This window comes from Balaenoptera borealis (assembly GCF_965194805.1).
Source record: "Balaenoptera borealis genome assembly, chromosome: 10".
NCBI lineage: Eukaryota > Metazoa > Chordata > Mammalia > Artiodactyla > Balaenopteridae > Balaenoptera > Balaenoptera borealis.
In genome coordinates this window covers 50544617-50554245 of record NC_138874.1, presented here as the reverse complement: position 1 = coordinate 50554245, position 9629 = coordinate 50544617, and the positions used below count along the sequence as shown (strand labels likewise).

General features: G+C 40.2%; 1 long non-coding RNA gene across 1 annotated transcript in view; it reads right to left on the bottom strand.

Annotated features, from left to right (window-relative positions):
* Positions 1–1823: 1823 nt before the first annotated feature.
* LOC309636256 overlaps positions 1824–9629 on the bottom strand; it is a 384430-nt gene continuing 376624 nt past the window's right edge. The window contains exon 5 of the long non-coding RNA XR_014249326.1: positions 1824–2170. This is a non-coding gene — a long non-coding RNA (uncharacterized lncRNA). The remainder of the gene's footprint in view (positions 2171–9629) is intronic.

Genomic DNA, 9629 nt, shown 5'->3' with positions numbered 1-9629 from the left:
TGCGTTAATGTATGATTATAATGATTATAGAAAGGAATATGTTTTCTCTTAAATATAATACTTAGATAATATAATTCCCTTTATGGAAAAATAACATATTTTTACTTGGATGAAGACTGAATGATGATCGTTCCTAAAATCAACATAATCATCAGTGTCTTCACAGCCCAGTTGGAGATTTATAAAGGAACTATTTGTTTCAACAGCAAATGTTTTCCACTTGAGAAGTGTTAGCAGATCCTGAGGCATAAACATACACATTGGAAGCATGAAAGAAGTTTTGTCTGCAGTTTGTGTGTTACAACTGTGGGAGTTGTTATGGCAGATGACACTTTGGCTTAACAAAAGCTGTTAAATTTGCTTGGATCCACTGCAAAATTTGGCTATGTATACAATTCATTTTTATTCATATGGGGCTCTTTGGTACATTTTGAGACAGACCTTTTCTATGTGAACCACTGTAACCCACACTGAGCCAGATACATGAACTTTTAACATTCCTTGGAATATACCGAATTGGTTTCAAAATAGATCTGATTGACTTTCACTAAGCTATAGCCATTGTTCTCTAGACTGGAGTTCTGTTAGGAAGAGTACCAACAAAGTTATTCAGAGAGCAGTTACAGTGTAGTCAGATGAGCACTGATGGTAAAATACAAAGTTTGCTTTCAGTGGAACAAAGTAGCCTACAAATAGATCTATCACATGCAAGAATTTGTTATACGCTACAGGAGGCAACAGAGAACAGAAGAATTATTCTTTAAATGGCCTTGGGACAGTCTATTGGCAGTGTTGAGAAAAAATACGTTGTATAGTACAAGATACATTTTACATGGATGGTGGATGTGTGTATGGAACTACTAAAAATTATCTTCTGAAAATTTGAAAAGAGAACATCTTTCTAAATTCTGAAGAAATAAGAGACCAAAATGTAAGAGATTTGACTAAGTTAAAATAATTTGTGAAGGACAAAATGTAATAAATGCAAGTAACAAATATGTGCAATAATATTGACACTTGTTATATAAGAGCTTTACTCAATTTAAGTCCTTAAGACCTCTCTCTCTTTTTTGTTTTTAAAGGAATTCCTTTATTTATTTAGTTAGTTATTTAGTTATTTATTTTTGGCTGTGTTGGGTCTTCGTTTCTGTACAAGGGCTTTCTCTAGTTGCAGCAAGCGGGGGCCACTCTTCATCGCGGTACACGGGCTTCTCACTATCGCGGCCTCTCTTGTTGCAGAGCACAAGCTCCAGACGCGCAGGCTCAATAGTTGTGGCTCACGAGCCTAGTTGCTCCGCGGCATGTGGGATCTTCCCAGACCAGGGCTCGAACCCGTGTCCTCTGCATTGGCAGGCAGATTCTCAACCACTGCGCCACCAGGGAAGCCCTATATTTAAATTAATATAAAAACTACAATATAGCTTCTCTTTAAGAAAAAGTCAAAAAAATCACACATTTGATCCTTTCCTTAGATAAAGGAATTACATTAGACTAAAGGAAGAGTGTAAAGCAAATCTCTTGGACCTGAAAATACAAGGTCAAGGTTTGTTCCTACACGATGTTGTTAAGTATTTACTTTTGCTCCTAAGGAATGCCAGGAGATGCAGAGTCCAGGACATTGTAGGGGAGGAAAATTTGCCACTCTAAAATGTGTCTCTTTGCCATTGGATTATATTGAGCTGAAAACAATCAAGGCCCCAAAGACTCGGGAAGAATCTTTGACCTTCCTGTTAACTGCCAAAAAAACAATTAGATTAGAGTGCCTGTTCCCAGAATAGATCCATTACCAGAGACTTGTGAAAAGAACATGGGCCAGATTGGGGGGGGGGGGGGCGGGGAGCGGGCGGTGGGGTGGAAATTCAGCAGGGCCTGGAGATCAGAGCGCACTCTGTCCCATTGTCTCTGCGTGGCCTAGCAAACATACCAAACATTTGCTTTTCCATGTCCAGATGAATTGCCTTCCTCCCTTTGAAGTCCCAAACCACTACCCTAATATCCTCTTTTGTTTTTAGTTGAAAATCGTATGTAAGGTGAGGGCTTTGGCCATTTTGGCGAGTTACTCACTTTTCCTGGGTCTCTCCCTTTTATATAGATGTTATTAAACTTTTGTTTAATTTTCTTCTGTTAATCTGTGTCATGTCAACTTAATTCTTAGGCAGGAGTGAAGAACCTAGAAGGGTAGAAGGAAAATTTCTTTATCCCTGACATTTGGTATAGTCACAGGATTCAACTTTACCATCTGAACACTATCCATCCCAAGAATGCTGCAGTTAAGAGATCCAGGGAAACTGACAAAAGCTGGCGGAAAGTCAAGGTTCTTACCACGTCAGTCAGTCTCCCATATCTTTGCCTTCAGGATCAGTTTGAAATAAGAATGGTAAGAGTACCTTTTTCTATTTTCCAAAATTAGATTAGCAGGAGAAAATATTTTTGGAGCTAGTTCATTGGACTCAGCGATTCTTGGGAAATTTGGTAGAGTACTCTTAGTTTGTTGGTTCTTTTCCTCCCAGAGATGCTTATTCTTTTTGTCTGTGTTCTTTTATGTCATTTTTCATAAGGAGGAAAGCCACTGGTCTAATTAGGTTTTCCTTTCATTGTGTTCTATGTCTTGAGAATTTGGCTTGTTGACCAGTAAGAAAACTGTCTGTGGTCTCAGCCATCGGGAAAGTGGACGTAACAGTGTGCTTTTGGCAGCCCTTCGAATAGACTGGGATTATGAGCAGCTGTATCCAGTTGGTCAGAAGCACAAGTAACAACCTAGGCTTGTGACTGTCATCTCTTTGTCAGACTGGGCCAGCTCTCAGGGAAATTTGTCATAAGGAGTCCCAGTTCATAGGAGCCTTTGTCATTTCAACCTTTGCTGCTTTGCTAGTCCCCTTTTGCAAGGGAGGCCTTTACTTTCTTAGACTATTTTTGGGTGTGAACTTTCTGGATCTTGTGAGGGCTGCATCCTTTTAACTCTCATGGGATGCCACTTTCATCCATGCTTAAACCATAAAAAGGTTTATTGGTTTGAGTCACTGTTATGATCCTACTAATTTTTTTTTAACATCTTTATTGGAGTATAATTGCTTTACAATGGTGTGTTAGTTTCTGCTTTATAACAAAGTGAATCAGCTATATATATACATATGTTCCCATATCTCTTCCCTCTTGCGTCTGACTTTGGGTTTTTTTTTTTTCTTTCTTTCTTTCTCTACTTGCTTTAGGTGTAAGTTTAGCTTGTTTATTTGAGATGTTTCTTGTTTCTTAAGGTAGGATGGTATTGCTATAAACTTCCCTCCTAGAACTGCTTTTGCTGCATCCCATAGGTTTTGGGTCGTCGTGTTTTCATTGTCATTTGTTTCTAGGTATTTTTTGATTTCCTCTTTGATTTCTTCAGTGATCTCTTGGTTATTAAGTAGTGAATTGTTTAGCCTCCATGTGTTTGTATTTTTTACAGATTTTTTTCCTGTAATTGATATCTAGTCTCATAGCATTGTGGTTGGAAAAGATACTTGACACAATTTCAATTTTCTTAAATTTACCAAGGCTTGATTTGTGACCCAAGATATGATCTATCCTGGAGAATGTTCCATGAGCACTTGAGAAGAATGTGTATTCTGTTGTTTTTGGATGGAATGTCCTATAAATATCAATTAAGTCCATCTTGTTTAATGTATCATTTAAAGCTTGTGTTTCCTTATTTATTTTCACTTTGCATGATCTGTCCATTGGTGAAAGTGGGGTGTTAAAGTCCCCTACTATAATTGTGTTACTGTCTATTTCCCCTTTTATGGCTGTTAGTATTTGCCTTATGTATTGAGGTGCTCCTATGTTGGGTGCATAAATATTTACAATTGTTATATCTTCTTCTTGGATCAATCCCTTGATCATTATGTAGTGTCCTTCTTTGTCTCTTCTAATAGTCTTTATTTTAAAGTCTATTTTGTCTGAATAGAGGATTGCTACTCCAGCTTTCTTTTGATTTCCATTTGCATGGAATATCTTTTTCCATCCCCTCACTTTCAGTCTGTATGTGTCCCTAGGTCTGAAGTGGGTCTCTTGTAGACAGCATATATGTCTTGTAGACAGGTCTTCTTTTTGTATCCATTCAGCCAGTCTATGTCTTTTGGTTGGAGCATTTAATCCATTTACATTTAAGGTAATTATTGATATGTATGTTCCTATTACCATTTTCTTAATTGTTTTGGGTTTGTTATTGTAGGTCTTTTCCTTCTCTTGTGTTTCCTGCCTAGAGAAGTTCCTTTAGCATTTGTTGTAAAGCTGATTTGGTGGTGCTGAATTCTCTTAGCTTTTGCTTGTCTGTAAAGGTTTTAATTTCTCCATCAAATCTGAATGAGATCCTTGCTGGGTAGAGTAATCTTGGTTGTAGGTTTTTCTCCTTCATCACTTTAAATATGTCCTGCCACTCCCTTCTGGCTTGCAGAGTTTCTGCTGAAAGATCAGCTGTTAAACTTATGGGGATTCCTTTTTGTGTTATTTGTTGTTTTTCCCTTGCTGCTTTTAATATTTGTTCTTTGTATTCAATTTTTGATAGTTTGATTAATATGTGTCTTGGCGTGTTTCTCCTTGGATTTATCCTGTATGGGACTCTCTGTGCTTCCTGGACTTGATTAACTATTTCCTTTCCCATATTAGGGAAGTTTTTCAACTATAATCTCTTCAAATATTTTCTCAGTCCCTTTCTTTTTCTCTTCTTCTTCTGGGACCCCTATAATTCGAATGTTGGTGTGTTTAATGTTGTCCCAGAGGTCTCTGAGACTGTCCTCCATTCTTTTCATTCTTTTTTCTTTATTCTGCTCTGCAGTACTTATTTCCACTATTTTATTTTCCAGGTCACTTATCCATTCTTCTGCCTCCGTTATTCTGGTATTGATCCCTTCTAGAGAATTTTTAATTTCATTTATTATGTTTTTCATCATTGTTTGTTTGCTCTTTAGTTCTTCTAGGTCCTTGTTAAACGTTTCTTGTATTTTCTCTATTCTGTTTCCAAGATTTTGGATCATCTTTACTATCATTATTCTGAATTCTTTTTCAGGTAGACTGCCTATTTCCTCTTCATTTGTTAGGTCTGGTGGGTTTTTACCTTGCTCCTTCATCTGCTGTGTGTTTCTGTGTCTTCTCATTTTGCTTAACTTACTGTGTTTGGGGTCTCCTTTTTGCAGGCTGCAGGTTCGTAGTTCCCATTGTTTTTGGTGTCTGCCCCCAGTGGCTGAGATTGGTTCAGTGCCTTGTGTAGGCTTCCTGGAGGAGGGGCTAGTGCCTGTGTTCTGGTGGGTGAGGCTGGATCTTGTCTTTCTGGTGGACAGGTCCATGTCTGGTGGTGTGTTTTGGGGTGTCTGTGGCCTTACTATGATTTTAGGCAGCCTCTCTGCTAATGGGTGGGGTTGTGTTCCTGTCTTGCTAGTTGTTTGGCATAGGGTGTCCAGCACTGTAGCTTGCTGGTCGTTGAGTGAAGCTGGGTCTTGTCATTGAGATGGAGATCTCTGGGAGATGTTCGCTGTTTGATATTACGTGGAGCTGGGAGGTCTCTTGTGGACCAATGTCCTGAAGTTGGCTCTCCCACCTCAGAGGCACAGCCCTGATGCCTGGCTGGAGCACCAAGAGCCTTTCATCCACACAGCTCAGAATAAAAGGGAGAAAAAATACAGAGAAAGAAAGAAAGAGGATAAAATAAAATAAAATAATGTAAAATAAAACAAAATAAAATTATTAAAATAAAAAATAATTATTATGAAAAAATTTTTTTAAGTAAAAAAAAAAACGGATGGACAGAACCCTAGGACAAATGGTAAAAGCAAAGCTATACAGACAAAATCACACACAGAAACATACACCTACACACTCACAAAAAGAGAAAAAGGGGAAAAAAATATATCTTTGCTCCCAAAGTCCACCTCCTCAATTTGGTATGATTTGTTGTCTATTCAGGTATTCCACAGATGCAGGGTACATCAAGTTGACTGTGGAGATTTAATCCGCTGCTCCTGAGGATGCTGGGAGAGATTTCCCTTTCTTTTCTTTGTTCGCACAGCTCCCAGGGTTCAGCTTTGGATTTGGACCCGCCTCTGCGTGTAGGTCGCCTGAGGGCGTCTGTTCTTCACTCACACAGGACGGGGTTAAAGGAGCAGCTGCTTCGGGGGCTCTGGCTCACTCAGGTGGGGGGGAGGGAGGGGTACAGAGGAGGCGGGGCGAGCCTGCAGCGGCAGAGGCCAGCGTGACGTTGCACCAGCCTGAGGCGTGCCGTGCATTCTCCCTGGGAAGTTGTCCCTGGATCACTGGACCCTGGCAGTGGCGGGCTGCACCAGCTCCCAGGAGGGGAGGTGTGGATAGTGACCTGTGCTCGCACACAGGCTTCTTGGTGGTGGCAGCAGCAGCCTTAGCATCTCATGCTAGTCTCTGGGGTCCGTGCTGATAGCCGCGGCTCGCGCCTGTCTCTGGAGCTCGTTTAAGCGGCGCTCTGAATCCCCTCTCCTTGCGCGCCACGAAACAGAGAGGCAAGAAAAAGTCTCTCGCCTCTTCGGCAGCTCCAGACCTTTTCCCGGACTCCCTCCCGGCTAGCTGTGGTGCGCTAACCCCTTCAGGCTGTGTTCACGCAGCCAACCCCAGTCCTCTCCCTGCGAACTGACCGAAGCCCGAGCCTCAGCTCCCAGCCCCCGCCCGTCCCGGCGGCTGAGCAGACAAGCCTCTCGGGCTGGTGAGTGCTGCTCAGCGCCGAGCCTCTGTGAGGGAATCATTCCGCTTTGCCCTCCGCACCCCTGTGGCTGCGCTTTCCTCCGTGGCTCCGAAGCTTCCCCCCTCCGCCACCCTCAGTCTCCGCCCGCGAAGGGGCTTCCTAGTGTGTGGAAACCTTTCCTCCTTCACAGCTCCCTCCCACTGGTGCAGGTCCCGTCCCTATTCTTTTGTCTCTGTTTTTTCTTTTTTCTTTTGCCCTACCCAGGTACGTGGGGAGTTTCTTGCCTTTCGGGAGGTCTGACGTCTTCTGCCAGCGTTCAGTATGTGTTCTATAGGAGCAGTTTCACATGTAGATATATTTCTGATGTATGTGTGGGGAGGAAGGTGATCTCTGCGTCTTACTCTTCCGCCATCTTGAAGCTCCAATCCTACTAATTAATGACCAGATGATGCAGCCTTTGAATTGGAAAAACTTCTAAATTGGTAAATTTTTAGAGAGCTGTCATCATAAACAACTGATTTATTGGTATCTATTGAGAAACCAAACTAAAAAGTGGATACAAAGAAATATAAATGCTAACCTTAAGAATTCCTTCAATAAGGAAAAAAAAAATAATGGTTTGGGAAGCCTTACCAAATAGTGGCTTCAGGTTCCCTTCATGGGTCTTACAGATGCTAATAAAAATATTACATTAACTAACAAGATAATGGGAACAAGCTGGGGGGAAAATCAGGAAACTCTTCCCAACAAGGTGGAAATTTTTTAAAGGATTATCAAGAAATAAGATAAATAAAGCGAATATTGAAGGAGACAGAACAAAGAGGAATCATAAAGGGAAGTCATGGGACTCATCCCCAGCAGGGTAGAAATTTTTGGATGGTTAGTAAGAAATGGGATGAATAAAATGGACGTTCATAGAGTTAAAGCAAAGGTTTTGGTACAGCACTACCTATGGTTGGCTGGGCCAAAGTTACTCCCTATTGGTCCCCCAACCTTAGAGGGCCCCAAATAACTCTGCTCTATTTACCCCAGTTTGGAGAAATTTTAAAAGCTGGAAGGCAAAAATTACTGTGAGAAATCTGACCAGCAATTGCTTATGGCAACAGTTAGGCTGATTAATGAAGTTAAAGATTGACAGAAGGGCCTGGATCCCTTGACTTAATCCCTCCCTCACTGGGGACCCAAGGCCTTTTACATAGTAGTGGATAAAATGGCCAGGGGTTGGAGAGAAGTTTCTGGGACTCCTTGATGTGGGAACCCCATGAGCTGAGGTACCAAAACACATTGGAGGAAACTTGACATGGGCTACAATTAAATTGAGAAAACATAAAAGTGCAAGGGTTGATAGGATTATAAAGGTTGGAATGCTATGTGAAGAGGTTTATATCAACAGTTGCCTGAGGGTTTATGGGAATGGATGCTCTGTCTGTCTGGGAACACTTACCCTACCCAGTACTGTAAGACAGAGACTTGTTGGTGTGGTCCTAGTGGAAGGTCTTCCTCCCAATTGATGGATTTGAGGTAAAAGTTTATAAGAAAATTGGTATATTTGAATGGGTTTTAGGTAGGTGGTTGCATCTCTTTTTGCCTGATTATATTGTGGGGATGGACTTTGTGTCTCACTGGGGAATGTTTCCCCTGCCTGGTATTATAAGACAGGACACACATATCCACCCTTCAGACAGTGTTCACTGAACATGCTAAAGGGAACCAATAGGATTGCCTGAGCCCACTCAGTGTGAGGTGGAATCTGGGGTCTGGTATTGGGGCAATAGTGGAGGCTTTTTGCCCCTCAGGGGAATTGGTCTGGGGTTAAACTGTGCATTCACCACAACTTCTGCAGACTTTTTGAAGGTGTGATGCATTGAAACCTGAAGTTCTAGAACACAGAAATCTTTTGATTCCCATTTTAGTTGGAAATCTTCTCCCTGATATAAAGAATCAAAATAAAGAAAATGTAGTTGGATGGGTGGATCAGCCTTTTGATATCATTTAGTCAGCAGCCCAGTTCTTTCCCGAATTGAAAACAACTGTCTTTGTCTCACAAATCTCTACAAAATCAGGAATGTAAAACACAGTGCACAGTCTCCTGGGGCAGAGTTTGGCTAACTCAGTCAGTAGAACCTAAAAATCAAAGAAAAAAAGAAGGGAGAAGGATTTTTCCAAAATCTAACTCATAGCCTCCTTAAGATTATTTCTCAAGGGCAAATATAAATCTCTAAAGTCTTTTCCACAAACAGTAAAATTCCTTAGCCATCTGAGCAGATAATCTTAACTTATTCTGACTGTTCTTTATAAACTAGTGAGTTTTATATTTTTATACCTGATTCATGACTACAGTTTTAAAGTGAAAGCTAGGGGATCTCTGGTTTTGTGTGTTTGTATGTCCATGTGTGTATGTTATAGATAGGGTATTTTCTACTTTTGGAAGCTATTGTAAAATTGATTTGTAAAGGAGCTCTATTTACTTGGCTAAAACAAACAAGCACTTATATAAAAATTCTCAAAAGTATAATAGAAATTAGCCTTAATGTTTTTCAATTTCATATGATCTAGGATTAATCTTTAGTAAATAAAAGCAAATTTAATGCTATTGGTTTAATTAAGATAGGCATGTCTTTAGAATTATCAGCATTAAATATAAAACGTCTGTCCTACCTAGATTTACCAAAAGTCAAATAAGTTTTTGTTATTTCTGTTACAAAATTTGTCAGCAAGAAAAATAGCTTGGGATGATGGCTGACTTTGCTTAATATTTCATGAAGCTTTCATGGTTATTCTAAACATAGTTTTTGGGAACAAGTGACTTATTTTTATTTTTTAAAAATTTTATTGGCATATAGTTGAGTTACGATGTTGTACTAGTTTCAGGTGTACAACAAAGTGATTCAGTTATACATATACATATATTCATTCTTTTTCAGATTTTTTACCCATATACGTTATTACA